The sequence below is a fragment of the Grampus griseus genome, assembly GCF_964374135.1.
Source record: "Grampus griseus genome assembly, chromosome: X".
NCBI classification, from domain to species: Eukaryota; Metazoa; Chordata; class Mammalia; order Artiodactyla; family Delphinidae; genus Grampus; species Grampus griseus.
In genome coordinates this window covers 41,066,294-41,072,917 of record NC_138999.1, presented here as the reverse complement: position 1 = coordinate 41,072,917, position 6,624 = coordinate 41,066,294, and the positions used below count along the sequence as shown (strand labels likewise).

Sequence of the window (6,624 nt, the reverse complement as noted above, 5' to 3'; positions counted from 1 at the left end):
AATCAGCAAGGACATATTGATAGAAGAACTCAACAAACACAATCAACCAATACGATTTAACTGACACCTGTAGAACACTGCATCCAACAACAGCAGATTACATTTTTTTCAAGCACCCACAAAAAATATACCAAGACAGACCGTATCTTGGGCCATGAAACAAGCTTAAACAAATTTAGTAAGATTGAAGTCATATGGAGTGCATTCTCTGACCACAATGGTATCAAAGCAGAAATCAGCAGCAGAAAGACAACAGGAAAATCTCTATAAACACTTGGAAACTAAATAACATACTTCTAAATAAGCCATGGGCCAAAGAGGAAATCTCAAGGGAAAATTTTAAAGTACACTGAACTGAATGAAAATGAAAATACATACAACATATCAAAATATGTGGGCCACAGCTTAAAGCAGTGCTGAGAGGGAAATTTACAGTACTAAATACTTACATTAGGAAAGAAGAGTCTCAAGTCAGTAATCAAAGCTCCGCCTCAAGAAACTAGAAAAAGGAGGATAACAATCCTTGGAATAGGATACAAAAGTAGATGAAGGTTTGGGAAGAATGAGAGTCAACTTCTATGAAATAGCAACACTGGATAGTTAGGTCAACCACTTAGGCCTGAAGTGGGCACAAGGTGGTACATGGCAGAATGTTTGGGCAGGGAGAAGACCAAACTAATGCTAACATCTCAGATGAATGCAAGAGTTTAGGTAAAGGCAGAAATTAAGCTCTGGGCTTCCTATAGCAGCTGCACAGCTTTAAAATCTCCTCAAGGATATGCACCATAGGGCATATATTATCAATACATATACATAAACTCACAGAGGGGCCTAACTTGAGCAGAAGGTGATTAACACACCAGTTGAATTCTCACCTGTCAGGTGTACCTAGGAGCAGCCTATCTTACCAGGAATCTAGGTTCTTGAGGGACCAAGGAATTCCCTAGTAAAGAAGGGAGTTCCAAGAGAAGATGGTAGCTCATCAACTGATCTAGTGGCAATACCCCAAGGTATGAGAGAGGAATGATTCAGAAAATGGTGTAAAGTGTGTTACTCAGGTTAATCTCAAAGCTCAGTTTTCAAGGACGTGGTTCAGAATCCAGTAAGAGATGGGCTTTCCACAGAAACCTAAACAAGCTGACATGCAGCCCCCACAACCCCAGAAGATCCAGCTGCAGCAGGAGGATGAGAGAGTCAAAGTCAAGGTCCATAGCACAGACACCAGTACCCTTAACTGGGAAGTGTAAGAGTGAGCCACCCACATGGACAGAGTCAGGCATGTCAGTGGTATTTGCAGCTCTGGGGGCTGTGCAAACACAGGAGAGCAGCCTCAAGGGGCTGAAAGCACTAGCAGCCCAGCAAGGACCCTGCCCCAGAGGTCACCAAAGGTGCTAAGAGCAAACGGAGAGGAGGGAGATGACACTTGGAGCTCTAGAATACCTTATTCAGGAAAACACAACAGATACCTCCAGGGTAAACTGGGTATGTTTGAAGACTTCCCTGGAAGCTGGAGAACTATAATAGAGCTGGCAAAAGTCTGAGGGACTGTTATCCAGACCCTGCTTTCACTTCCAGAATGGTGTGGCCCAGGACATTCAGAACAGCTATATTTCACAGTAGTAGTAGATCCAAGAGAGAATATATAATTATAGAACACATATGTATAGAAAATACATAATAAGCAGGCATAGCACAAAGAGAGATTTGTTTTCCTGTCACCTAAAAGGTAAGTTTACAAACCAAGATAATAATATTTTTACCCTAAAAATTAATGTGTATTGTGCATTTAAAATTTGTTGTTGCCAGGAACTCTATGATAGGCAACCCACTCGAGAAGCTTAAATTTCAATGCGTAACAGAAGTTAACTTGGGCCTAAAAAAAAAATCCTTAAATTCATGCATAGTACAGATGTGGCTCATTTGGTCCTTGAGATGGAGGGAAGAGGTTAGGAGAAACAGGCCATGTACATCTCAATGGACTTCTGATGCCAGCTGGCAAGGTAGGTCAATAAGCCCAAAGGAAAGGTCCACCTATAGCGGTAGGGGTGAGGGGCAACAGTTCCTGGTCTGAGTTGGGCTTTCCTCTTCATTTAAAAGTGATCAGCCATTTCCTCTCACTAGTCATAGAGAAAAAGACTCACAAAAGAACAGAAAGTCAACTAGGTAATTAGACCTGTAAAAAGCCCAACAGAGAAGCAGGAAAACAAAGTTTAAATAATGACCTTTACCTCGTCCAGCCAAGAAAACCTCCCTAAGCCCCTCACACTTGGGCCTCAAGTGCCTCCAACTGACAATCTTCTTCAACCAGGTAGAAACAGTCCTGGCTTTTCTTCTAATCAATTTCTCTTGATCTGAAAGACTAATTTTATTTTATGTTTTGCCCTTTATTTATTTAATTTTCCCCTCAGCTTTACTGAGGTATAATTGACAAATAAAATTATAATATATTTAAAGTGTACAATGTGATGATTTGATTTGATATACCTATACATTGTGAAAGGATTCCCACCAAGTTTACACATCCATCACTACACAGTTACCTTTTTTCCTTTTTGTGGTGAGAACATTTAAGATCTACTCTCTTAGCAACTTTCAAGTATAAAATGCAGTATTGATAACTATAGTGACCATGCTGTACATTACATCCCCAGAACTTATTCATCTTATAACTTAAAGTTTGTACCCTTTTACCAACCTCACCCCATTTCTCCTGCCTCTTCGCCCCTAGCAACCACCATTCTACTCTCTGTTTCTATGAGTTTGACCTTTTTTTTTGATTCCACATAGAAGTGATACCATGCAGTATTTGTCTTTCTCTGTCTGGCTTATTTCACTGAGCATAATGCCCTCCCAGTTTGTCCATGTTGTTGCAAATAGTAGGATTTCCTGAAGGGCTAATTTTAAAAGAACAGAATATTGCTGCAGAACTGAAAACATTCAATACATGTCAATAGACTAGTACTGTAAACAGTTAATAATTCTTATCTTCTACTTTTCTTACACCTAAGACACTTATTCAAAGAGCAAAGTTTGAATTCTAGCTACCCTTTTCGCACAGTTCAGATCAGTGACATCCTAACTCAATTCACTGGACATTATTCTAAACAAGGAGTTAGCAAACGTTTTCTGTAAAGGGCTAGACAGTATATATTTTTTGCTTTGCAGGCCATTCAGCCTCTGTCTTAACTACTCAACTCTGCCATTACAGCATAAGAGAAACCACTGACATTTATTTATGTAAATAAATGGACATGGCTGTGTTCCAATAAAACTTCACTTATAGGGGCTTCCCTGATGGTCCAGTGGTTAAGAATCCGCCTTCCAACGCATGGGACTCAGGTTCGATCCCTAGCCACAGAACTAAGATCCCACATGCTGTGGGGCAACTAAGCCCCCGTGCCACAGCTACTGAGCCCGTGTGGTCTAGAGCCCGTGCGCTGCAACGAAGAGCCCGCGTGCCTCAGTGAAGAGCCCGTGTGCCGCAACTAAGACCCAACGCAGCCAAATAAATAAATAAGAAATAAATATCAAAAAAACTTCACTTACACTGAAATTTTAATTTCATACAATTTTCACATGTCATCAAATATTATTCTTCTTTTGATTTTTCCAACCATTTAAAAACAGAAAAATCCATTCCTAGCTTATAGGCTGCATGAAAACAGGTAGTGGGACAGATTTAGCGGGCAGGCTATAGTGTACCAATCCCTGCTCAAACCAAGACTTAATGCCTCCCTGAAGGAATTTAAAATATGAGACTTTCCCTGATTTTTTTTAAAAAGTAGACATTTCAAACGAGCATCTCACCATAAACTTAAGCTAAAGTTTCAGTTTAGGAGGAGGGACAAATTCTATAAGTGCATAGGAACATATTATAGTAGTGTAAACAGAACTTGAACACTAACTTATAGATCTGCAACTTACTAGGTGTGTAAAACTACAAAACTCACTCATTCTCTCTGGAGCTCAATTCTCTCCATTCTAGTCCATTTGCAACAATCTTCCACATCACTGAAAGGGAGCAGGAGTTACAACTATAATTTACTAATGTTAAATTCTGTCTGGGATATACAGAAAATATTTCTATTTCTACTGTGTGCAGGTCCCTACAAAGCAAAGATACTTTCAAAAGAAGTTTTTTGTCATTATTATTCCAATCTCTTCTGGATCCAGAGCCTATTTATGAGACTTTGAATAGCCTGAGCAGTGAAAAACCTCAAACAGAATAAACCCAAAGAAACCCGTTTCCAGACATATCCAAATCAAACTGCTGAACGTAGTACAAAGAAAAAAATCTTGAAAGCAGCCAGAGGAAAAATACATTACCTTATAGGGGTATAACAATTCGAATTACAGTGGATTTCTTGTATCAGAAACCATGGAGGTCATAAGGAAATGGCACAACATGTTTGAAGTGTGGGGAAAAAAGAACTGTCAACACATAATTCTATATCCAGCAAAAATATCTTTCAGGGATGACAATTTATAGTCAGCAATCTGCTCTAAAAGAACTGCTAGAGGAAGTTCTTCAGCCAGTTGGGAAATTATAGCAGAAAGAAATTTAGCACATTAGGAATGAAGGAACAGCAATATAAATTGTAAAATTTGGGTAGATATAACAGACTGTTCTTCTCTTGAATTACTTAAAATATGTTTGGCAGCTGATAGCAAAAACAATAAGAATGTGTGAAGGGATTTTCAGTATGTGTAGATGTAATATATAAGACAACTATAACATAAAGGGGAGAGGGTAAAGGGACCTACAGGGTGTAAGGTTTCTGCATGACTCCTGAAGTAGTAAAGTATTGATTCTAAGCAGACTTGTGCAAGGCTTAATATGTATATTATAATCCCTAGAGTAACCACAAAAGATATGCAAAGAGATAAACTCAAAAATCACAGTAGGGCTTCCCTGGTGACACAGTGGTTGAGAGTCCGCCTGCCGATGCAGGGGACGCGGATTCGTGCCCCGGTCCCGGAGGATCCCACGTGCCGCGGAGCGGCTGGGCCCGTGAGCCATGGCCGCTGAGCCTGCGCGTCCGGAGCCTGTGCCTCGCAGCGGGAGAGGCCACAGCGGTGAGAGGCCCACATACCGCAAAAAAAAAAAAAAAAAAAAAAAAAAAAACACAGTAGATTAATTAAAATGGAGCACTAAAAAACGTTCAAATAACCCAAAAGGCAGGAAAGTGGAAAAGAGAGGAAATAATAACAGAGGTATAACACAAAGAAAAGAAATAATAAAATGGTAGGTTTAAACCAAGCATATCAATAACTACATTAAGTGGAATAGTCTAAACATACAATTAAAAGACAGAGACTGTCAGAACAGATTTAAAAAACATGATCCCACCACAAAGACTATAAGAAAATCATTTAAAATATGATATAGGTAGATGAAAAGTAAAAGATGAAAAAAGATATGATGCAAATGCTGATCAAAAGAAAGAATTCAGGGCTTCCCTGATGGCGCAGTGGTTGAGAGTCCGCCTGCCGATGCAGGGTACACGGGTTCGTGCCCCGGTCCTGGAAGATCCCACATGCTGCGGAGCGGCTGCACCCATGAGCCATGGCCGCTGGGCCTGCACGTCTGGAGCCTGTGCTCTGCAATGGGAGAGGCCACAGCGGTGAGAGGCACACGTACCGCCAAAAAAAAAAAAAGAAAAGAAAGAATTCAGAGCAAATAAAATTACAAGGATAAAGTGGGCCTTTCCGTCTGGCAGCAGCCATCAGGTGAGCCGAGATGGGCACTTGCTAGTACATCCAGGAGGAAGAAGCAGTCCCACATAATTTGCTTTCTGCTCAGGGTGCACTGCTGGCAGTACCGCCAGCTCTCTGCACTGCAGAGGGCCCTCTGCCCCACCCAGCCTGACAAGGTACACAGGCTGGGCTACAAGGCCAAGCAAGGTTATGTCATATATCAGATTCGTGTGTGCTGTGGTGCCCGCAAATGCCCGGTTCCTAATGGTGCCACCTACGGCAAGCCTCTCCATCATGGTGTCAACCAGCTCTAGTTTGCTCGAAGCCTTCATTCTGTTGCCAAGGAGTGAACTGGACGTCACTGTGGGGCCCTAAGGGTCCTGAATTCTTACTGGGTTGGTGAAGATTCTACTTACAAATTTTTTGAGGTTATCATCATTGATCCATTTCATAAAGCTATCAGAAGAAACCCTGTCACCCAGTGGATCACCAAACCAGTCCACAAGCACAGGGAGATGTGGGGGCTGACATCTGCAGGCAGAAAGAGCCGCGGCCTTGGAAAGGGCCACAAGTCCCACCACACTATTGGTGGTTCTCGCCGTGCAGCTTGGAGAAGGCGCAATACTCTCCAGCTCCACTATTACCGCTAATATAAGTAATGTCTGTAAAATTCTTACCTAATAAACAATTTAGGACATTCATGTCCGCTTAAAGGTGTTTTTAAATTTGTCTGTTAAAACTAGTTGTCTCCAGATTATTTCATTGAATGCATTGTCAAATTATGAAAATTAAAGTGCAATAATGTTTGAAGACTTTAAGTGATGGTGTATCTTGTTTCTAATAAGGGAAATGCCTTTGTTTTTGCTTTATTAGGGAGTTGATATGTCCGTGTTTAAAATGCTGTTTGGTACAATAGGTGTAAAATAA

General features: G+C 40.9%; 1 pseudogene across 1 annotated transcript; it reads left to right on the top strand.

The window, feature by feature from the left end:
- Positions 1 to 1,109: 1,109 nt before the first annotated feature.
- On the top strand, positions 1,110 to 6,347 carry LOC309840032 (large ribosomal subunit protein eL15-like; annotated as a pseudogene). The gene is made up of 2 exons: positions 1,110 to 1,205; positions 5,721 to 6,347. The product of its transcript is annotated as a large ribosomal subunit protein eL15-like (transcript).
- The last annotated feature ends 277 nt before the right edge of the window (positions 6,348 to 6,624 follow it).